The sequence below is a fragment of the Engystomops pustulosus genome, chromosome 5, assembly GCF_040894005.1.
Source record: "Engystomops pustulosus chromosome 5, aEngPut4.maternal, whole genome shotgun sequence".
Lineage (NCBI taxonomy): Eukaryota > Metazoa > Chordata > Amphibia > Anura > Leptodactylidae > Engystomops > Engystomops pustulosus.
The window spans coordinates 72,180,406-72,206,375 of record NC_092415.1 but is presented as its reverse complement, the minus strand read 5'-3'; positions in this window follow the sequence as shown (position 1 = coordinate 72,206,375).

Here is a 25,970-nt window from a genome sequence, read left to right as displayed (position 1 = left end):
AGTCCAGTGCCAGAGACAGCTAAGCAACCCCAAAACATCAGGGAGTTCCATGTTTGACTGTAGGGACAGTGTCCTTTTCTTTGAAGGCCTCTTTTTTTCCTGTAAAAAAAATTTTGATGCCTTTTCCCAAAAAGCTCTACTTTTGTCTCATCTGACCAGAGAACATTCTCCCAAAACTCTTTTGGCTTTCTCAGGTAAGTTTTGACAAACTCCAGCCTGGATTTTTTATGTTTCTGTGTAATAAGTGGGGTCCTCATTGGTATCTTACCGCACAGTCTCTTTTCATTCAGATGCTGGCGTATAGTACGGGTTGACACTGTTGTACCCTCGGACTGCACGGAAGCTTGAACTTGTTTGGATGTTATTTGAGGTTCTTTATCCATAATCCGCACAATCTTACATTGAAATCTCTCATCAATTTTTCTTTTCCGTCCACACCTAGGGAGGTTAGCCTCAATGCCATGGGCTTTAAACTTTATAAACTTCTTGATGACACTGCGCACGGTAGACACAGGAACATTCTGGTCTTTGGAGATGGACTTGTAGCCTTGAGATTGCTCAGTCTTCCTCACCATTTTGATTCTCAAGTCCTCAGACAATTCTTTGGTCTTCTTTCTTTTCTCCATGCTCAATGTGGTACACATAAGGACACAGGACAGAGGTTGGGTCAACTTTAATCCATTTCAACTGGCTGCAAGTGTGAATTAGTTATTGTCACCACATGTTAGATGCCCCAGATAAGTTACAGGTGCTGTTAATTACACAAATTAGAGAAGCATCACATGAGTATTCAAACAGTGACAATACTTTTGTCTGCCCCCTTTTTTATGTTTGGTGTGGAATTATATCCAATTTGGCTTTTTGACAATTCTTTTTGTGGTTTTCCATTGAAGACAAATCAAATGAAGATAATAATACCAAATAATTTCTGATTGCAATCATTTTTTGGAAAAAACTGAGTATTATTATCAGAATTGCAGGGGTGCCAATACTTTTGGCCACCACTGTATCTATCTCATATCTATCTATCTATAAACAGCAGAGAGAGGGGGGGGGGTGTCTCCCTCTGTAGTCAGCTCCTCAGTGAAGACGGCATGTGCCTAGCAACAGCTATCTGAGAGATCACTGACATCAGGGGGAAGTCTGCAGAATACAAGAGGAAGGGGCAAGATTCGGTTAACTAATCCAATAACAAAATGGCTCCTGTCCTACAACATATCAAAAGTTTTTTGAAATTACATAAATGGTAATGTAATCCAAATGGGACATAAGGTACTACCAGGTAGAAAAGCCACACAAATATAACAAATGTACAAGACAGTATAGAATAATATTGTAACATATCTTCAAAAATGGTATATCATGATTAAATGCAACAATTAGCATAATTGAGCTAATCTGAAGCATCTACTAAAAAATGATAATCGAATGGACCATGCCTACAAATGCTACATACAGTAGACTAAGCAACATTTCCATAAGTGCAAAAAAGAAGATCTTATATTGTGGGCAACAACACTACCAAGAGCCCCTCCCCAACACATGTTTCAACCGCAGATGACCTTTGTCAAGGAGAATTAGTCTTGGGCTACACAGAGAAATTTTGAAGTGCTACTAATTGACTTCATCTATTGATTGATATTGGCAGTCCACAATATTCCATGAAATACAATGCATGGTAGTGTACTGCCACTGTAACTCTGTAGGTGAAATGAATTACAAAACGTCTCTTACTCATAGGAGAAATAACAAAGCGTGTCATAGGGTGGGGAAACACAGCAGAAGTGTCAGCTCATAGTTAATACAAGTACTTACTGTAAATCTGGTAACACAGATGACATCTTCCACTGGGGAAGTTTTTTTCATCTCCTTCTATTATTTAAACTGCCATGTCAGCTTCTTCCAGCCACGACTCATCTATACATTTTGAAACACAAAAATGTAAGGTTCATACTTTTATCAATATATAGTACAGTAGCTGCAGTGCCCCCGCAGCAAAAAAAAGATAGCGTCTCTAAATTAGCCAATATAGTCAAAGTGCCTACAGTAGCCAATAACCACAGTGCCTTTGGAAAATAGTCACAGAAGTAGACTTCTGTATAGTACACACTGTACCAACCATACATACATCAAACTAGATAAAGACAGTATTCAGTAAGTATTGACTAGTGGCATAAGTAGGCATTCAGAAGTGTATCATGAAAGTCTATCTAAAGTAAAGCAGATTTTGAGATCCAATAACATGTTTATGTTTTGGACTTTACAAAGAGAAATTTGATTGTTCAAATGATTGCATAAAATGTTAATTGAAAATGATATAGTCTAGATGCAATACTTTCTAAGTTAAACACAGAAAAGGTTAAGTTAATGGATTTTGTTAACTTTAAGCTGTAACTGACATAATGGATATTGTATTAGTTTTAAGTGGGTTGGGCACATTTCAGTAAACCACAAGCAACTCAATCTAACATGATCAATGATAGGCACCCATGAGAGATATAATGACATTGCATTGGTAGTGGCTTACGGATGCAAGCGAAATCCTACTCTGTACCGTTTAAAATATTATTACATTGAAGACATAAAGTTACTCAATAAAAGCTCCATTATCACACAATGGTGCACATTTACTTACCTGGTCCCTGCCCGATCCCCGATCCGGACTGTCCGACGAGGATGAACTCTGCCGCGATTCATGAAGATTGTGCGCCGGAGTTCACGTTCTTCTTACCAGTGTATGTAAGTGCATGGCTTGCCACACAATTTTTAAGTTAAATCCCACAGTTTGTCCTAAGTAGTAGGATCGTCTGATGGCCCACCCGCCGATTTGTGTTGCATGAAAGCCGGTGCAATTGCTCCAAAATCTGATCGCGTGCACCAAAAACCGCTTTAAAACCGCTGTCCAAGCGGCGAAAAGCGGAAATCAACGGGATGGTCAACGAAAGTGCGGTCCGTGGGGCCATTAGTAAATGAGCCCCAATGTGTCACTTTTCAATAAAACAACAACCATTCCCCAGAAAACAATGTTTGTTCTATTAATAATTTATTTAAAAATGTAAACCATAAAATTATATCATTTACATCATTATATTATAAATTTGTGAGTAATTATATTTAAACACGGTAATGTCAGTAAAGTGTTATTTATACTTCACAGTGTACTGCACAAAAAAAATTCCCAGAACATCAGTGAATTCTCTTTTACTTTGCTTACTAGCTGCAGCCATGAAACACTTGGGTGCCATGTTCGTAGCTCTATTTAAGAGTGTCCAGAGGCAGATATATGTGTTACCTTTATCTACATATCACATCACAATCATGCCATCAAAAGTTATAATTCAACAATTCTAGAATACTAATCTAAAAGCTTGTAATTGTGTTTTTAAGAGGGTCCCAAAATCAGTCTTTAGTCCCAAAATCAGGGTTCCACTTTCATTATTTCTTTTTGTAGTTTGCTCTTTAAAGTAAACTGTTTAGGGTATTCATGCTGCCCTCTCCTACAGAAACATCGAATTGAGGGATTCATGTTGATCTTGTGATGTTTATCTATGTGGTCTTTGAGTTTATATCATTTACATGGTTTTGCATGATTTTACATCAAAATTAAATAGACAGTGATAGTAAGAACTAGGACTAATCACCTTCCCAGCTGTGCCTACCTACTTGCCTCGACTTACCTTTAATGGTAAGGGACAACTGGAAGATGTATTATATGAAGACAATATTCTCCAGTGTCACAACAAAGAGGGCAAACGCTGTACAGAATCCGAAGGCAGAAGGGTAGTCTGAATTAAGGCATAAGGTCAGAACACCAGAAAGGTCAGAGAAAACAATACCTAGAAACCAGAAGATTACTACAAACTATGTTTTTAGCCAGCAGAGAATTAAATGTGATTTATGTTATGAAAGAGACCTGTCACCAGGAATGATTGAAGCAGAACTATAACAACCAGACCAAACAGCACAGCAAGGGCTTAAAATGATTGATCAAACAACTTGATCAGCAGATTCTCAGCCATACGGCACAGAGGATGACGGGCGGTAAGATGTTACATTTTTATCACAATTTCATGGTAACTGGAGTTTTGCCATGAGATATTTGTGGTACTACTGCTGCAAAATTGTGCCAAAACATAGAGAAACAAATGATATGCGGTGAATGGACAAAGTGTAAACATAAGGGGGTTTCTTGGTACCTTGGTCAAGGGCATATACAGAAAAGCTGCCACTTTCTCTAGTTGGTTGAATATCCAATCATTATCATGTTTTTACTGATATACAAATATTATGCTGCTGGATTTTTTTCACCTAACAATCAAAATATTTCAGCATTACACATAATTAAGGTCACTAAAAAGGAGGATGCAGTCATGTTACCAATTACATAATAGTGGCAAAACTGATATTATTTTGTGAAATTAAGGGTGGTTTGACATTGGTGTTTTTTCACATCAGTAGAGATGAGCGAGCACTAAAATGCTCGGGTACTCGTTATTCGAGACAAACTTTTCCCGATCTGCACAGGGAAGCTTGGTCATGCACCTTTGAACCTCAGAAAAGGATGAAAACACCACGGAAATGGACAGGAAACAGCAGGGGCAGCATGCATGGATGCCTCTGAGGCTGCTTAATCGCACCATTATGCCAAAAGTATGGGCAACAGCATGGCAATGACAGAGTGACCTAATGAGGCTAGATAGCATCTAAAACATCCAATAATTGACCCTGACACTATAGGGGACTATGCAGAGGCAGCGGCAGCAGCGGCAGGCTAGAGAGTGTCTTGGCAACATACTCCAAATGGACTCAGGCTTAAAACCAATGGGTGGCAGAGAGGAACCAAAGGAGGTGAGCAAGAAGCGCTCAAATAATATCGGTAAATGATAAAAGTTTGCCAGTATATTTTGTGGATTACACAGCAGGGTGGCGACAAAGTTAACAAGTTTGATGAGGAAGCCATGAAAACAACCCAAAATTCTGCCTGACACAGCTCGTTTGATAAGGGGACCATGTATGGAGGCAGTGAACTAGTAGTAGATTAAAGGTGCTGCAGTTAAAACTATGTTAGCTGGATCTTGGGATGGAGCTGGCGCTCCACTGCCAGGCGAGCTTTCGCCAATCCAAGCCCCTGTCTCTAGGCTACTCCCCAAACAGCACTTCTAAGAACCTTTTGTATAAGATCAAGTGTAGTAGCGTTCTTATAAGTTTAGGATATGGCGGGTGAGGGGAATGTAAACAGATGCGCAAGAAGCGCTGAAATAATATTGGTAAATGATAAAAGTTTGCCAGTATATTTTGTGGATAACACAGCAGGGTGGCGACAAAGTTAACAAGTTTGATGTGGAAGCCATGAAAACAACCCAAAATTCTGCCTGACACAGCTCGTTTGATAAGGGGACCATGTATGGAGGCAGTGAACTAGTAGTAGATTAAAGGTGCTGCAGTTAAAACTATGTTAGTTGGATCTTGGGATGGAGCTGGCGCTCCGCTGCCAGGCGAGCTTTCGCCAATCCAAGCCCCTGTCTCTAGGCTACTCCCCAAACAGCACTTCTAAGAACCTTTTGTATAAGATCAAGTGTAGTAGCGTTCTTATAAGTTTGGGTTCTGGCGGGTGAGGGGAATGTAAACAGATGCGCAAGAAGCGCTGAAATAATATTGGTAAATGATAAAAGTTTGCCAGTATATTTTGTGGATTACACAGCAGGGTGGCGACAAAGTTAACATGGAAGCCATGAAAACAATCCAAAATGCTGCCTGACACAGCTCGTTTGATTAGGGGACCATGTATGGAGGCAGCTATATGGACTACTTTTGGAGGCAGTTATGGCGATGACGTGTGGAGGTAGCAATGGAGACAACGTGTGAAGGCAGCTAAAAAGACGACGTGTGGAGGCTGCTATGGAGACAATTTAATTTGGATAGTGCCTGTATGTGGCAGTCCAAAAAAGTTTTCAAACCAGAGGAGCAGGTAGCTGGTACTCCAGAAAAATTACATAGATTAAGTGCCTGTATGTGGCAGTCCAAAAAAGTTTTCAAACCAGAGGAGCAGGTAGCTGGTCCTCCAAAAAGATTAAATAAATTGAGTGCCTGTATGTGGCAGTCCAAAAAAGTTTTCAAACCAGAGGAGCAGGTAGCTGGTCCTCCAGAAAAATTACATAGATTGAGTGCCTGTATGTGGCACTCCCAAAAATTGTTTAAAACAGAGGACAGGGTAGTTGGCCCTCCAGAAAAATTAAATACATAGAGTACTATAGCCAGAGCCAGTTGGCCCTGGCAAAAACATAGCCAGTTTCCTCTGCTTTAGTGTCCAAAGAGGAGGAGAAGGAGGACAATGAGGAGGAGGAGTGCATACATTATTCAGGTTCAGCTTCTTTCACCTGGTGGAGAATGGAAATGCGGAGAAATCCAGGCTTTATTCATCTTGATAAGCGTCAGCCTGTCAGCGCTGTCAGTCGACAGGCGTGTATGCTTATCGGTGATGATGCCACCAGCTGCACTGAAAACCCGCTCGGACAACACGCTAGCGGCAGGGCAGGCGAGAACCTCCAAGCCGTACAGCGCCAGTTCGTGCCACATGACCAGCTTTGAAACCCAGTAGTTGTAGGGAGCTGTGTGATCATTTAGGACGATGGTATGGTCAGCTACGTACTCCCTTACCATCTTTCTGTAAAGATCAGCCCTACTCTGCCGAGACTGGGGACAGGTGACAGTGTCTTGCTGGGGTGACATAAAACTGGCAAAGGCCTTGTAAAGCGTACCCCTGCCAGTGCTGGACAAGCTGCCTGGTCGCCTACTCTCCCTCGCTACTTGTCCCGCAGAAGTACGCACTCTGCCGCTAGCGCTGTCAGAAGGGAAATACTGTTTCAGCTTGTGCACCAGGGCCTGCTGGTATTCATGCATTCTCACACTCCTTTCCTCTCCAGGGATGAGAGTGGAAAGATTTTACTTGTACCGTGGGTCCAGGAGAGTGAATACCCAGTAATCGGTGCTGGAATAAATTCTTTGAACGCGAGGGTCACGGGATAGGCAGCTTAGCATGAAATCTGCCATATGCGCCATACTCCCAACGCGCAAGAATTCACTCCCCTCACTGGCTTGACTGTCCATTTCCTCCTCCTCCAACTCCTCCAACTCCTCTTCTTCTGCCCATGCACGCTGAACAGTGAAGGACTGAACAATGGTCCCCTCTTCTGTCTCGCCAACATTCTCCTCCTCTTCCTCCTCATCCTCCTCCACCTCCTCCGATATGCGCTGAGAAACAGACCTAAGGGTGCTTTGGCTATCAACAAGGGAATCTTCTTCCCCCGTCTCTTGTGACTAGCGCAAAGCTTCCGACTTCATGCTGACCAGAGAGTTTTTCAACAGGCCAAGCAGCGGGATGGTGAGGCTGATGATGGCGGCATCACCACTGACCATCTGTGTTGACTCCTCAAAGTTACTCAGCACCTGACAGATATCAGACATCCACGTCCACTCCTCATTGTAGACTTGAGGAAGCTGACTGACCTGACTACTAGTTCTGGTGGAAGTTGACATCTGGCAGTCTACAATCGCTCTGCGCTGCTGGTAAACTCTGGATAACATGGTTAGTGTTGAATTCCACCCAGCAGGAAATGAGTCAAGACTTTGGGGCAGATTTATCAAGCTGTCTAAAAGTCAGAACATTCTTAGTTGCCCAGGGCAACCAATCACAGCTCCTCTTTAAAATATTCATGAGCACTGATAAAATGAAAACTGAACTGTAATTGGTTGTCATGGGCAACTAAGTATATTCTGACTTTTAGACAGCTTGATAAATCTGTCTCAAAACAAAGACCAGCCTCAATAAATTGCCCCTTTTTTTGATGAATCTTTTGTATGTGCTTATTATAATCTGCAGATGTAATGTTGTGAACTATATTTTGATTCTACCATTGACTTTAGATTGTGATTATAGATTTCTTCTTTCTATACCAATAATTAGATTTTTTTTCTCTCTTTGCTTTAAGGTTTTGAAAAAATAAATGAGGAAGTATTGATGCTTTTGTAATTGACGTGGCACTAAACCAGTGATGGGCAACCTTTTGAGCTAGGTGTGTCAAAATTCGCCAAAAAAACGAGCATAACTCGGGAGCTGTGTCACCTTTAGGTAAAACCTAATTTTGTAATAACATGTCCAGCAGCGGCCTCCCCTTATTAATAACATGTCCAGCAGCGGCCTCCCCTTATTAATAACATGTCCAGCAGTGGCCTCCCTTTACTACTAAAATACCCCTAGCGGCCTCCCTTTACTACTAAAATACCCCTAGCGGCCTCCCTTTACTACTAAAATACCCCTAGCAGCCTCCCTTTACTACTAAAATACCCCTAGCGGCCTCCCTTTACTACTAAAATATCCCTAGCGGCCTCCCTTTACTATTAAAATACCCTTAGCGCCCTCCCTTTACTACTAAAATATCCCTAGCGGCCTCCCTTTACTACTAAAATACCCCTAGCGGCCTCCCTTTACTACTAAAATACCCCTAGCACCCTCCCTTTACTACTAAATTACCCCTAGCACCCTCCCTTTACTACTAAAATACCCCTAGCACCCTCCCTTTACTACTAAATTACCCCTAGCACCCTCCCTTTACTATTAAAATACCCCTAGCCGCCTCCTTTTACTACTAAAATAAACTTACATACTTACCCAGTGATGTCTTCTTCCCTGTAGCTTTACTGCAGGCGGCTCGGCTCCTCCAGGTTGCACCGCGCGCCTCGGGTCACGTGACTGACGTGACCTGACGTCAGGTCGCCTCAGTCACGTGACAAGCAGCGCGCATTGCAGCCTGGAGGAGCCGGAGGAGTTGCAGAAGGTGGGCGGACCAACGCGGCGCCGGACAGGTAAGCAGGGGGCAGAAACACAGGGACGGGGGCGGGACATTAACACAGGGGCAGCACATTACACAGGGACATTAACACAGGGGGAGCACATTACACAGGGACATTAACACAGGGGGAGCACATTGCACAGGGACAGAAACACAAGGACGGGGGTGGGACATTAACATAGGGGTAGCACATTACACAGGGAGGGGGGCGGACAGCGGGCGCTGGGCGGCCGCGTGTCAGCAAAAATGACTACGCGTGTCAGTGCTTACACGCGTGTCATAGGTTCGCCATCACTGCACTAAACATATATTACCATTATATGTTTTAGTGTATGTCATAATACAATACTTCACTACCTTGTATGTGATCTTTAAATGGCATACTGTGTGATATACAATATCTTACAAACTACCTTTGCGTTGTTACAAAGTCATAGTTATGTGATCGACCATGCTTCATTATTCGGGGTTTGATTAGGACTTAAGGATGAGTGAAAGAGAGCTTTTTGGACATGCGGTGACATATTCTTAGTTTTGAGTTATGTGCTTCTCAAAAGATATGAGTATTGGAAGCTATTTAAGCACCACAACCCTCCCCTCAGCCACATTCCTTCAAATGTTAAGCTGGACAGAATGATGTAGTGCTAGCAAACATATTGATCTAATTAATCTAATTAGGTTACAGCAGAATACATTGTGAAATATGTCATTTGTCAGAATCAAGTTTATGTAAACCTGTTTTTCCAGAGCTTGCATTTTCAGTTTTCTCATTGATGTATCCAATTTCCGTTCATAAGTGATGCTCTAGTGATTACTCAAGACTTAGTAAGATTGGTGGATAAAAATATTTCTCAATTTAGACAGAAAAAAAAACATACAATAAAGCAGTTCTTCAACAATCTGTTTGGAAATATGCTGATCAATGTTTCATGAAGTACAATTAGAAAATCTCTTTATAATGCACATTTTTAGATTATTTTCTATAGTTGTTTCTTTTGGATTTCAGAGGTCTTGGAATTATTTAATTAGATAAAATTGAAAGTATATTTCTCTCTCAATTGATTTGCCTGAGGTATAACCATCTGTCTGCCTATCTTTCTTAAATCTATCTATCTATCTATCTATCTATCTATCTATCTATCTATCTATCTAACTATCTATCTATTTATGTATTATTTATCTTCCATATCTCTCCTTTACCATATTTAATTATGTATATTTGTATTCAAAAAGTCATCACACTATTAAAAATGTTGTTATTTTGAGGCCTTGTCCTACAATAAAACTGTACTTAAAGGGGTTGAACATTTATAGCAAACTTTAACAGTGTAAGTATAAGACCCTAACAGTCACCCATATTGTACAAACCCTGTTTAAGTTTGTCAGGAGCCTCTTGCTGGGAGTCCTAGGTCAGGTGACACCCGGGAAGCAGGACTTTGGGACTAGCTGTGGCTAACTGTGATGTCCTGTGTCCTGCTGGCTTCTGGTGGATGGAGGGAGTTGTGCAGTTATAACTGTCTAAATACAATTAGCATATTTAAATCACATTTTCAGGTCTTTCCAGAGATATTCAGTTGGATTCACCTCAGGGCTCGGGTTGGAACACTCAAGTACATGACGCTGCCTTCATGTTTCACTTTAGAAAAAGCTGCTTCAAACATGACACTTAGAAACAATGCCAAAAATTAAAATTTTGGTATCAACAGAGCAGAGAGTTTTAATTCTGAGAGGATGAAAGTGCTGGCCATTAGTTGTTCCAGACATCTTTCAGTTAAGATTTATGGGGGATATTGTCTTCTTGGGAACCTTCAGTGCAGCAAAAAAATTCTGTACCCTTCGCTAGTTCTTTGCTACCACAAAATATTGTCTACCTGTAGTTATTGTCACGGGTGCCTCCGCGATCCATGTCACGGATCGTGGGCACTCCCATGCCCCTGTCCATGGCGCTGCACCCTCCGGCCCACACTCACGTCTCCACGCTCCTGCTCCCATCCCAGCTAGAATGTGCATGCCGGCACTCAAAGATTTAAAGGGCCAGCGCACCGCTGATTACTCCCATCAGCAGCTCCCATCACTCCCCTCCGGATCTATGAGCTCATTAGCAATAAGAGAAAGCTTCCTTTGCTGTTCCTGTTCCTGTGTTCCGTTCCCTTGCCTGTTCCCGTTCCACATTGATCTCCTGACCTCTGCATCTCTGCCGCCTGCCCTGACTGACTGCCTGTGTCTGACCTCTAGCCTAGATTGTGTTTCTGCAAAAATACAAAATGGGAACAAAAGTGAAAGTGAATACACATATCTACCTCTCACCTCTCAACATTGTTTTATAACTAATATACTCCATAATTGTATGATACAAAAAAAATACAAAAATAAACTTTGAGTGCCTTGGCTTTATATGCCTTTATATGCATTGAATATTCAAAATTTTACAATAGAAAGATTTCTTGATCTTCATTAAGAATAAAATGTAATGTGTTATTATTCTAAAAAAAATTGTGATGTGATTCCTATCTTTGCTTTAAATGAACTTGTCTTTGTGTGCTACCATGGGTGCAAATATCGCCATGGCATGGTGTGATAATGGATCCCTTAATCTATTATCACTGTGTGAGATTACACTTATCTACCTTCTTCTACATACTGCACAGTACATTTGTGATATCAAGTAGGACAGCTGAAAATGATATGTGGAGGATCCCCATGGAATATTTAAACACAATGCTTGACTGGTTTAACAACTTTTGAAGTGGGAACTTATTCAAATGAAGTTACAGGCCTTACAGGCATGTGAGTGCCATTTCCTGAACAAAGTTTTTTTTTTAACATAAGTGTAATATACCTCATATGAAAATTGTATAATTATCATGTGATGTTTAATATTCCCAAGGCAGAAATATAATTCCATAATTTAAAAAAAAAATTATGAAAAAAATAAACAATATGTTTGCAATGGCAAATAACATTTAAGCCAAAAATGATTTTATAATTTCTCCACCTAACAACCTTTTTTGTGTTTAGTGTTTTTGTATTACACCTGTTTGATAGTATACAAGTTTGTATATATGTACAGCCTTATCTCACTTGAAACTGGGAGGCAGATAGCCATTATGGCCACCATTCAGTGATTGGAGACTATGGGGCAGATTTACTTACCCGGCCCATTCGCGATCCAGCGGCGCGTTCTCTGGTCACCCCAATATTAGTGCTGGGACCCTGACCACATCGTCGCGGTCCATGGCTGCTTGCATCAAAATGAATAGATCTGGCTCTATTGCTCCAATGCAGGATATCTTTACTTGCACATACTAGCAGGACTAAAATACACAATATATGACAAGCAATACGTTTCTGGTGCAACACACACGCCTTTCCTCATGGCCAAATGTTTTCTACAATGCAAAAATCATCTCCATTAAGGCCATGTATGTTGATTATCAGTTGCCTCAAATCAAAATATATGCCAGATAGAAATCCGTCCAAGACATGACCACTCACCGTGTCCCTCGCCTCTTTCCCACAAGAGAGGGACCCGCCCACACTTAAACAAGGAAAAGGGAATAATGCCACATTCATTTGGTTGGGACAGAGGGGGAAACTGAATGATGAAACAGGGGAGGGGCCATCCGTAATTACCACTTCATCTGCCCCTCCACCCAACCACAATTTGAAATCAGGAATACACCTGACAGCCACACTTAAAAATGGCTCGGCTATACAGGCGGTCCCCTACTTAAGGACACCCGACTTACAGACAACCCATAGTTACAGACAGCCCCTCTGACCTCTGGTGATGCTCTCTGGATGCTTTATTATAGTCCCGGGCTGCAATGATCAGCTGTAAGGTGTCTGTAATGAAGCTTTATTGATAATCCTTGGTCCCATTACAGAAAAAAATGTTTAAACTCCAATTGTTACTGGGGCCAAAATTTTTTTTGTCTGAATCTACAATTATAAAATATACAGTTTCGACTTACATACAAATTCAACTTGAGAACAAACCTCCAGACCCTATCTTGTACGTAACCCGGGGACTGCCTGTACATCAACGTTACTTTTGTACATAACAATAATAGGTGTTACAGGAGAAAATTGTTCTTAGCTGGACACTCTACTGTATGATTACACAATACACACAGGGTAAATGGGTATAGTATATACTGACAGCAGTCACTGATATTCTGTGGTGAGATGTCAGTGTGTAAAGAGGCCATTTGTTCATTAATATAACAACAGCCTTCAGCAGGAAGAAGCCATCATGAACCATGTATGAGATTTTCTCTCTGTACGAACTGGGGTCTATCCTGAGTGGTCTTAGGGTGGGGTTGTGGTGGTGGGGAGGGATGCACACAGGGATATTTAGACTGGTGAGACATCTTTCTCTTTGCTTCCTGACCCCTAGACGGCAGCACTTACTCCAAGGAACCAAGTTATATTGTGTTTGCTTCCTGTGTGTGTATATAACTTTATAAGAGTAATTATAATATAGACTTATATAGACTGTATACATGTACCTAGATATATATATATATTCCTGTTGTTATGTGTTTTACCATATATACATAACTAAGGGTTTCCAGTGCGTGTGTATATAGTAGCATAATTACATGTACAACCTGTAGCCATATCCCATTTATATGTGGATCTGTGCACCGCACCTGTATTGGTAGAAATATAGATGCTTTACATGTATATGGTCAGGTATTGGATGTGACTCCAACTTCAGGATATATCCAGAAGCAGGTGTGATGTAATGGGGATTCAGGAGGGGGCAGAAATGGAGGCCTATGGGTAAAGTTGTTCTACAAAATATTTGCTCATATCCTAAAAGAAGGTTGCCAATACTGTATGTTTCTAGGAGATCAAAGACATTGGGCAATACATTAGCCCTAAACACTAACTGGCTATTTTAGGTGCAATGGATCCAGATGTAATATCTGTAAATATGTAATACAAACACAAAATCACACCTCCTTTGTCAAATCTTTGGTATACAAAATCAGAAATTTCATAAATTGTGATTCCTAACACCTAGTTTACACAATTAACTGTATGCAATGCAATGTACAATATGTAGGGTGCATGGTCAGAAAATTAAATAAACGCATAACTGAACATATTTCCAGAGCCACAGCTTTATCCTGCTACCAAACACCTTTTAACTGTACTTTGAACCTCTTAGGCGCTTTAAAAAAATTCCAAGAATACCACTGGGGACCTAAATACTATGAGGGTCATACCCATCAAAAAGGATTAAAGCCAAAAAGAGGAAGAGATTAGTCCCAAAGATTCTGTGGCAGGGGAGCATTCTGGATATTGACTCTAGAAACAAGAAGCCCTAGAGGCAAGAACTGCTGCAATGACCTTATGTATAGTTATTGATATACTCACCTGTATATTGTTTGTCTCTTATCTCTGCTTTAGTAAAATAACATAGTATCTTCCGACTAACATTATCATGTGACCACTAGGTAGGTGTGTCCATGAACCATTAATTACTTCCGGTATAGCTTAGTATAACACACCATGTGTCAATCATTTCCTTATCTTTGACTACTAATCTGTTTTAGATTCGAAATGCGTCAGAAGCCACCCTTTTATCTTGCCATGATGTTTTTAAAGCTATCGAAATAAAATAATTTTTATTCTATTTTTGGAACCCTACATTGCTGGACACTTTCCAATTTTTAAGTATACGGACTGACCCCGACGCTTGTCTGCGCAGTGGAGTAAACATGGACATATGATACTTCAGGTGAGCTGTATTTTCGTATGTTGTTAGTGAAATCTTTTTATATGAAAGTATCTGCAAGTGTTATATGTTACTCCTGTGATGTATGAAGGACTGGACTACATTTTTGTGCCAGGATATGGTCTTCTCTTAGCATTTACAGAGATTCCTATAAATATTATAGGCAATATTTAGAATGTGCCTTAGATGGGAATTGGTCAGGAGATCACCATGACCGTACATTTCTAAAATGTAACTTTTATTATTTAAAGATAAAATATTATGTCACAAAAACTTGTAATCATGGATTACAGATTCTCCATAGGCTGTCTATATCTACAGTATAAGATAAGTCGTGGCCACTACTTCGGATCATAGGTAGTAAGATCATGTTTTGCACTGACATAAGTATTAAGTTACTAAATCTGATGTGGGTCATTTGATGCTTAGCCCATACCCTGATGAAATCGGTATGCCAGTGAAACATGTTAGGGGATTGCAACTCGGACGAGTAAGGAAATGTGCCCCATGGTCTTGCTACTTATGAGCCGAAGTTCTGACCACAACTTATCCTGTACTGTTGATAATTACTGCCCATGGGGAATTTGTTTTTAGACCTTTCATTTAAATTTTTCTTGCGTCATAAGGGAATTGAACAATTAGCAATTTTTATTGGCCTAAAAGTCTCTGTAGGATTTTTTTTATATCAAGTATATTGGAGCTTATTTACTAAGGGTCCGCTGATCGCATTTCCATCGTACTTCCCGACATTTTCAGGATTTGCACCACTGTGACAGTGATTTAGCAGGGTATTGTGTCGCACGTGATGAGATTTTGGCGCAGTGGCGCTGGCTTTCATGGGACTGAAATCAGGGGGTGCGCCGCCTGACACGCCGCCTGATTCATACTGTGCGTGGAATTTAAGATTCAAGATTTACATACACCGGGCAGAAGATGGTGAACTCTGGCGGACTTTGATGCAGGATATCGGGCACACGATCTTAGTGAATCGCAATGTCGTCGGACAATGCACTTTCGGGAACTCTGAGGGACCCGGTAAGTAAATGTGCCCCATTTTATTTATGACAGGTGATACTGGATTATGGGGAAATAGCTAAATAGAAATATATGAAGAGATGGGTCAATATATTGTTTTATCTCCATATTCCAGTATTACATGCCTCTGATAAAGGAGATTGCTACTGGGGCTTTTAGGCTGAAGAAAATTCCTCTGATCCCAAGTCAGTTTTTGGTTCATCTTGCTATGTTGTTGCCATTTAGTTAATTTCACATTTAGCATATATGATAAAAATTGCCTGTAATATGTTTGATGCTCTACCACACAGACTCCCGAAAAAACACCAAATATGCAGATGGAAGCTGTTCCATGGGCATAAATCATATGGTAGACAGCAGATGACAGTCAAGCTGAGCTGTGCAGAAGCACAGCACCTGCCAGCTTCAGGTAAAATTTTTGTAACTTTGATAAACAGCTCAAGAATTTAGACCCTGTTTCTAAACTACTGCATATTTTAGTTGGGAGGACATTTTTATTGTAATGAATATCCAGCCCTTTGGATTAGCCGAAGAGCTTTAAGCAGAGTGTGTTCATCTTTAAAACAAATGGGAAATTGATTAAAATGGGGGAACACTTTTTAACATTATTACAGTTTTTTTATATAGCTTATCTTAATGCGACAACTCTGGGCTAAATGAAGCCTGGATTCACAGAAGCACTAGTGTTCTCTTATTGGCTGAAGTCAAACTTCCTGAGCGGAAACAAGTGGTAACAGTGGCTTAACTAGAAGCTGATGGGTCCCAGTGCAAAGTCTGTGCCAGGCCCTTGACTGTAATCTATGGTTTATAGTAATAGTCTTCTCATATGGGAAAGTGACACCATAAGGGCCTCCTAAACCTCTTGGGCCCGGGTGCGACCGTAACCTCTGCACCCCCTCAAGTTACATCCTTGAGTGGGGACATGCGACAACTTCAAACTTGACCAAGCTATTCAGTTATGACTTGTAATTATACAAGCACAACATTAGAGGATTGTGTCTGTTGTGTTTCCACAAAAAAAATTAATGAGCTTTCAGTCTGTTTTGTGTATATACGCATCAGTTTTTTCATGTACATATGGCATCTTCCAAAAACTGGTGGTGTGTAAAATTTGGATGGAAAAACACCCAGTTCACCAGCATCTTCTGATAAAAAAACAAACACACACAGATATTATGAACATCCATTTTTTTTAATTTTGTGGACACATTGGGGCACATACTAAGGGTCCTGCGGCCGCGATTCTGTCAGGTTTTCCCGAATATTTCCGCCATTTTGCGCTGAATTGCCCCAGTTTTGGCACATGCGATCGGATTGTGGCGCATCGGCGTCGCAACAGAAATCGGGGGCCGTTGGACAACCCGACAGATTTGGACAAACCGCGGAATTTAAAAAAAGATCAGCACTTACATGCACCGGGAAGAAGAAGGTGAACTCCGGCGTACCTCGGCGCAGCAGCGATACCTGCTGGATATCGGGCGCACGACCCAGGAAAAACTATAAGTGTAAATTTTTACCTTAATGTCTGTTTGGTAGGTGAACTGCACTACTACTTATACATTATTTGACTTAAAGTAACAATATATAATCTTTGTATGAATAAAGTAACTCTAAATAACTAGTATATAGAGGTACATTTTTCTTTATATTCCTTCTGTATGTACATTTTGTTTGATGTTTGGGACAAAGGGAGGGTATACTGTTGCTTAAAAAGTTGATGTTATATAGAAAAACTCGGGCCATTTTGGATACAGATGTTTGCTTAGAGTCAAGGTACACTTTTTTAATTTTACAATTTTTATAATACTTAAAGCATGTATCACTGTCACTGGCTGGTTCCAATACTTAAAGAATTTTGCTATCTTACTACCAGTCAGAAAGCTGAGAAAGTATCATTATCAGAAAAATTCGATGTTCAATTTCTATGGCTTCCAAAAAAAGCAATTTAGAGGTACTTTATATGAACTGAAATGACGGAACGCAGAGTCTTAAGAAGTTGCAAACTGCTTTAACCAATGAAAACTTAAAGTAAATGAACAGTGTAACCTGCATATATTTGGATTATATTAAATCAGAAGTGCCCATTCAGCTGAAGAAGTAATTCTGTATGTACTGTGTTTTCCAGTCCAAATGATGAATATTGTGTTTCTGAGTGAGTATGCACAATAAGGAATTACAATTGACAATCAATATGGTGGCATCAATCACAATCAGCTTGCCATATGCCACCTGGATCTGCATTATCAAAGTCTTCTGAAAGCAAAGTAATATGTAAAAATAGGCCACTCAGTATTTGGCTCAAACTGCAGGAAGCTGAAGTGTGTGTGTAAAATAATATATTTCCTGGCATAATGTATGGCATTATCAGTTTCACATCTCTCTAAATGGACAGCTAAGCATTCTTATGGAACATAATATACAAAAGTTAGTTTTTTGTGTATATCAGAAGTAAACAGGTAGAATATTTGACAAAAGTTGGCTTCTACATGCCATTCATTTGTAATGTTGACTTCAAGTTCCTTACTACTTATGCACTCATGACCATGATTAGTGTAAGCAAGTCAGAATTTTATACAATACCTATAGCTTAAAGAAAACCTACCACTTGAAAATTAGACTTATAACCCACAAATACCTTGCAACAGCTCAGGGTGAGCTGATGCCGGACTATATCTTGACTAGTAGCAGAAACCGCTGTATTCCGGGAAAAAGTGTTTTTAGCGATATATTCAAATCCCCCTTCGGCGACCGGTGACGCCACCGCGCTCTTGGGCACACTCGCACATACACACCAACATGGTACGGTTTCCAGTGCGGCTGGCTTCCAGTGCGGCCAGCTTCCACTGCGACTGCGCGAACGACCGTGGCATCGGACGGTCACGTGCATGGTGCGCACAGCGATATCGTGGTGCGCCGGAGGGGGATTTGAATATACGGTTAAAAACACTTTTTCCCGCAATACAGTGGTTTCTGCTACTAGTCAAGATATGGTCCGGCATCAGCTCACCCTGAGCTGTTGCAAGGTATTTGTGGGTTATAAGTCTAATTTTAAAGTGGTAGGTTTCCTTTAAATTACGTCCTAAACAGTGGAGTCCATTGGAAAATGAATTAAGCAATTCCTTATAGTTCATAACCTAATTTTCCATTTTTGCCTTATCTATCTATAGTATCTATTATATGACATTGAGTTAATTTCTAACTTCTGATTTATTTAATTTTTTTGTTTAATTTATGAGGATGAATCAGTCTCCTGTCAAATTCCTTTAAGGGGTTGTCTAAGATTTCTAATAAATGTAGTAAGAGCTGGAAATGTGTTAATAATAAAATAACTAATACCTGTTCAATTCCTCATTACTTTAGTGAAACTGCTTTGTTGCTGTCCAAAGGCCTTTTTCCACTACTCTGCCGGAGCTACTCACTCAGTGGCTTTGTGCCACACATAGCGGCCACACAGCCGCGGCCAGTGTTCACATGCAAATGACAAAGAATTGAAAAAAAAAAATAGTACAGGTAGCTATTTTACTATTTTTACATATACAGCATCATGTTATTAACAACTTCTTTTATATAAGAGCAACTATATAAAGTACTTGGTATTATGCTTCAGTGGGCGATATTTCACCTCTGGGTCTCATTGGCCAAAGGGCTCATTGGTTATTGCGACACAAGTGTTGTTGGCTCTCAGAAGGTTTTTGATTGGATTCTGAATAAAAATATTTTTTAGTTAAAAATACCTTTTATTCCTTCATACTGGAAAGTATTATTGAAATAAATGACATGCCTCATATTGTGCAATCACAAAATTGTATGTTATACGTATTAGGTTACTAAGATGATTGAATAATATGATAAGAAAAAAGTAACTGACTTTACAGGCGGTCCCCGGATTACGTACAAGATATGTTCTGCAGGTTTTGTTCTGTAGTTGGAACTGTATACTTCAGTGTACAGTATACTGTATACTGTATATAGCTCCAGGCAAATTTTTTTTCGGCCACTATGACTACTGGATTTTAAAAATATTGGATTGTCATAAGAATCAGGATTAACATTAAAGCTTAATTGCAGATACCTTTGATAACTGTTAGAGCAAATTAACAAAATCCAGTGGGCCGTTGGTACCAAGGGTTGTCTGTAAGTCGGGTGTTCTTAAGTAGTGGTGCTTCCAAAAACATTCATCAAATGGAAGTTTCACAAGAGAACATTTTTTGTCTTCAAACCTTTTTAACTAAATCATTCAAATGGAGACTACTACCACTATATTTTTCCATTTCATGATTCATTTTTTATTTCTACAGTAGTGCCTGATTTGTTATTAATTTAAATTGTGTATCTCAAAAACACAATGGAAAATATTGCTATTCTAATATTGCTACGTATTACAGGATCATATGATGTTTGAGTGTCCTGCTTGTTTTACTAGTCAAACTAATTATTTGATGTGTATTGGTACTAACTTTTGGGTTCTGTTATGCAATAATAAAATTTTAGTCGAAGGGCACCTATTTCTCATACCAATAAAAAAATTAATGTTCCAAAATACATTTCAGAATTTTCATTTCACTGTTGATTTGACAATTGAATGACCTTTTTGTACCTATGGCCGGCATTAGCTATACCTACAACTTGATGTCAAGAAGGACAATGCTATTTTGACAGTTGTTATCTGCTAACAGAAGTATATGCATGTTAATCCTCTTGTTAGTACTCTTAATGTCCAGGTACTTTTTTTTTTTTTTTTCCCCAAAAAAATAACTCTCTACGTTTCTGTTGATGAATTGGTGGATTGGTGAAAGATGTTCCACTGTGTGCTATAAATAACATGATAACTTTATTCTCCTGGTAAGTTTATTTTTTTGTTTAAATGTTTGACATTTGCACGATGAAAACACTTTACAAAAAAGATGTTGAAATAGTTTTATTAAATTTTTTCCTTGCCGTTCACTGTATGGATAAAACTATTGTTTTTATTATGTTATGTGCGTATGATGTGGTATGTGTGTGTGTTGGGGATTTATATATTTTTACACTATAAATTCATATATTGTGTTCTTTTTTTCATTTTTGTTATTCTATATATTTATTTCATATCATTTTAATGTCACACTAGCTGACAATGAACTTCCTACTGCTAAATGCAGATTGCTAGGACATGCATTGATATGCTGGAGGGTGAATTGTCCAAGATCAGAAAAATATTCATATCTGGGAACACCAAATCCACTGAATGTCCAAAACCATTTGTGGTCACTGGATCAAGATATCAGTACAGCAAAAAGACAGCTGCACACAGCACATAGCTCCTCCCCCATAGCGTATATCTTATTGCTTTGTGACTGCACTAAAAGAAGCTAAGCTAACTCCCTCAGCAACAACATAGGTTCATAGTTTCAGTCCCATGTGAGTTGCAGTGACTGTTGGTATTAGGCAATTGGTGAAAACATAGGTAATTTATGTGAAGTCCTGATTTTGAAACCAAGTAAGAGCAATGAAGAACTCGTTTCAACATGAGATTGTAATGGTTGGTCAAGTTCACAAGGGGCCTGGATGCAAAAATATCATGTTTGTGAAAGAGTGGGAGCTAGGGCCACACCAAGGGTATTGTTTTTACCTTTCTTTGGATCAACACAGTACGTTTAGAGGTTGGACCTGTTTCTTTATTCAACCGGAAACTGTGATACAATTAATTTCCACCATATATAACCAATTTAATATAAAAGTATCTATGACAAGATTAAGCCACCAGTGACAATTATTAAATAAATATTCCAATGACCATATCATTTGTTTCATGCTATCAAAAAAATCACCTTGAAAATTTCATGCATTTTTATATTTAGAAAAACAGAAATGTAACAAACATTTACAAGACTTGGTAAATGTAGCTTAGAATACAGTCATTTTCTAATTTCCCATTTGTAAAATCTGCCCTTTGCTTATTATAAAGAGCCACCTCAAGGGTCACAAATTCTTTTGATGAAATCAATGTCACCATTAATTTGGACCTCAGTCACTTTTATCATAGATGAATTTATAACTGCAAGGCACGGTGTATTACTCTGACTTTATTAAGTATACCTTATGTTTTTTTCACTTGCAGACTGGCAACTTTTAAGGATAGATCTCTGGACATGTAGCTCCAAGATGGAAAACACTAATGTACTGTAGAATTTTGTCTATTCTGTCCAATGACTTCAGTGTCAAATTTATTTCAGCCTTGCAAGATAAATTCTAAATCACTGTGGTTAAAGAAACACCTTTGACAGGTCGAGAAATGACAGGCCTGTAATTTCTGCATTATTTAAATACAATGAGGTAGCGACTAATATGTTTAAATAGCTTCATTTTGGAGCAATTTTTTAGATTCATTGATTTGTACTTGTCTTTAGTAGCTTCAAGAAGTTTTGTCTCAAACTTCTCTCCCTTCACATTCCCTCAAATTTTAACTTTTTATTATACTCATTGGTGTTTCTTATCTGACAGCTTCATCCATTTTTATTTTCTATTTAAATCTCTTTATATGGATTTTAACACTTCATATTAAGGAAGAAATGAGAAGTCTGAACTGTCATTTCATGTGTTCCTAAGGCAGGTTTAAGGAAGTTTTCTTTAACATTTTTGAAAAGAACTCCAATGTGATTAAGAAACATAAAATAGAATAGGACCTTTTTTTAAACTCAATATTGAAATTAACATAAAGTAGCATGCGTGTAGTCTGGGTTACACAATATTTCAAGTAAAAAACAATAAAACAAGAGAAAGGAAGTAAAGAACCAGGCTGTGGTTACAGATGACTTACCTGACAAGCCAATTCCAGCTTACACCCTTTTATCAGTAAAGGTGAGTGGATCCAAACTTCCCACTCCGCTTCAGGGTTTGGGTACTTGGGGACACCACTAGTCAATCATAGTCATGTTTAGTTGCTAATTGGCTGGATAGGCTGATCGGCAGCCAATCCGACAATATGTCCAGGTTGCACGGGCTCACCCGAACGCAAACAGTATTTTTGGATCCTTTGGACTCTACTATTTTTAATGCTTTTTGGGGAAGTGTCTATATATGCATGGTGGGAATGCAAAGATTTTTTTGCAAAAGTGTTATCATCTTATGCCACCATTGCTCCTTTGAGAGAATGCTGAGTAAGTAATTGAATAGATAAAGAGATTAAGTGTAGACCTGAAGCACAAGATATTCTTACCAGCCCAATGCCATCAATTCCTAAAGACATAATGTATATAATGTAGGGGGCTCATGAAAAGTACAGACTCATTGAAGTTGCTTTCTTAAAGCTTCAGTACTTGGCTCAGTATGATAAGATTGTGGCCCCCAAGTTGGAATATCTTGATTGCTATTAACTTCCTCTTAATAAGAATTTCAAGTGACACATATAAAAAAAAACAGTTTTTACTTCGATAATTAGATGTTTGGGGTTAACCTATACTATATGTGTGTCTCTTTTTGTCTTCCATGTCCTCTGGTGTTTTAATTGACAGAACATAACAAAACCAAAAAATCTGTGTGTGTGTTGTAGGACAGTGGTTGGGAAGTACTTATTGTACAGGTTTTGCCACATATTGTGGAGCCACCAGCAGCAGTCAAAATCTTGTGGCACCAACAATGGTGGCAGCACCTTTTTTTTTGACTATTGTCTCTCCCAGTGACTTCATCTGGTCTTTGTAAGATCCGAGGCTGTATGGCTTCTGCAGATACGTTACAATGTGCTAGTGGCACATTGTAATGAATCGTGTAAAAAAGCACTATACTGCAATGCAGCAGTACTGTAGTATATGGTAGGAACAATTAGACTCTCTAGCTTTAAAGTACCTTACCGGGTCTCAAAAATAGTAATTTGAAAGAAAAATTCAAATCACTCCCCTTTCCCTAGTACTGATATAAAAATTAACTTTAAAAATCGCAAACATACCCAATCTACCAAAATTTAAAAACAATTCCGGGGGGTAAACCCCATAAGGGATAATAGCCCGCATATGTCCAAAACACCACTTTTATTGCATTCTACATCACATAAAAATTTTATAGAAAGATTGAAAAGTCCTCAAAATGGTAGCAAATTAAAATGTCACAGAGTCAAAGATATAAAATTAGTGCTCTACTCCTTATACTGTCAAATGGCGAGAGCCTCTCACCACCTCTTCATGGACTGGAAATAAAAGATATCCCCGACTCCTTGCATCACCAATCGTCCTCCTTTAGTGGGTTGAAACACAATCCTCGTCTCGTTACCGTGTCCGCGGTGTGTTCCCGATCCTACATCAGGAGGTATGCGAAAGGATAGTGCAGATGGCCAGGTTCAAAAGGGAAATAGTATTTATTGTATATACTCACACATTCCAATTTAAAAGCGCGCATATAGTAAAAGCATAAGACGCCTAAAACACCTCGCCCGACCCAGGTTTTGCCTATTCAGGCTTCTTCCGGGGCATGGTGTTTGGCGTCATCTCTGGTGTTTTTATACCAAAATCACATACACCGACACAAAACCACTTCCCCCCTAACTCAGGGAGACAAAGACCTTCCATCCGCATAAACATGATGTCATGTATTGCCATACAAACCGATGTTAAATTGCATATTAAAATACAAAAATACACAAAAGCTTACTTACATGTAAACAAATTTTAAAAAACAAATTTAAAAAACTTTAAATGTTCGTTCAATATTTGTGCTTTACATATTAAGATCGCCTCCTTCATTCCTATATCAGCATTGAATCATTATACAGTCTCCCTGGTTGATAGTAGTAGCTATTACCAAGCCGGGACTGCATGGTCCAATCAGCTTTTGAGCTTGATACACACCCCTCACCCACCTCTCCTCAGTCTACATAAACAGAAACACAGATGCAAAAATGATAACAAACATCATTGCAAAAAAGGTATATGTAGATGGAGGAGGGGGATATATTTTTATAATAAAAGGTATTATTATTTGGGTGATTACTAAAATAACTTTTTAGTTCAAAATCTATATTAAGGCCATATGGTTAGAGGGTGTTCAGGTGGTAAATCCAAAAACCTTCCCTGACATTCAATTTCTTGTTCAGGTCTTCTCCCCTCCAGTGTGCCTCAACCCTTTCCAGACCAAAAAAAATTAAACCTTTAGGGTTCTGGTTATGCTTCTCCCGAAAGTGGGCAGACAAACTGTGTGTCTTTAAACCCTTTTTTATATTTCTAACATGCTCGCCGATTCTAATTTTTAGCTTTCTCCCCGTCCTCCCGACATACTTGAGTATGTCAGCTTAACTCACAAAAAATGACACAGCTTCATACACTGAAAAATAAAAAGTTGGCATAACAATTTTTTTTCGTGCACAGTATTGTCCTTTTTTTTTAAATGTATTAAAACACAATAAAAGCTATATAAATTTGGTATCACTGTGAATGTACCAAACCACAGAATAAAGTCGATATTTCTAGAGCACAGTGAAAGCTTTAAAAACCGAGCCCACAAGAAAGTGCGCAAATGCTTTTTTTTCCAATTTCACCACATTTGGAATTCGCATTCCATGACAACCTCACACAGACACACACACTGACTTCCTGTCGTCAGATCATGAGGAGAGTAAAGCTACCGACAGATAAGATCTTTACCCGGGGGGGGGGGCACAGCAGATCTGACAGCATGTGTTATATGTGAGATATAGCAAAGCTGTGTTTGTTATGGCTGTGATAGTAGAGTCATGTGTAATATATGATGGATCTCATCATCTCTCAATTCTGATCTCTCTGTTTGATCTCTTGTTCTATGTGTCAGATACTAGCGAATGTTCAGAAGCTGAATGAAAGTGTATATAAACCCGGACCCTGTTAATCTAACCACATTGTCAGCTCACAGCATCTCACACAGCACTAGAGGGATCATGAAGAGAGTCCCCGCCCACACTCTGGAATTTTCCACTTACCATCACTGAGTGTTAACAGAAATAAAACGGAGTAAAATTTAAGTAAAGTAATGGGTTAAAAATTATCTTAATTGTGTAAACATCACATTGGGGTTGAAATTTAAGAATGTGTTTTCATGGGCAAACCCCTTTAAATATAAGGATTAGCTATAGCTGAGCTTATAGCTACATTGTTTTTGATTAACATACAATATAAATAAGATAAAATATATGTCAGCTACAGCTGAATGCATATATCCACTATGAACCTCAGAATACAACAAAAATGCAACAATTAGTGATAGCAAAGTAAATAATAATGACTTTGCTGGTTCCAAAAGCATTTGGAGATGATACAAATAGCAGAATGCATTCATATCCTGAAGCAGAAATGGCTGCTTATCAAATGTGCATGGATAACAATTTCTGTGTTGTA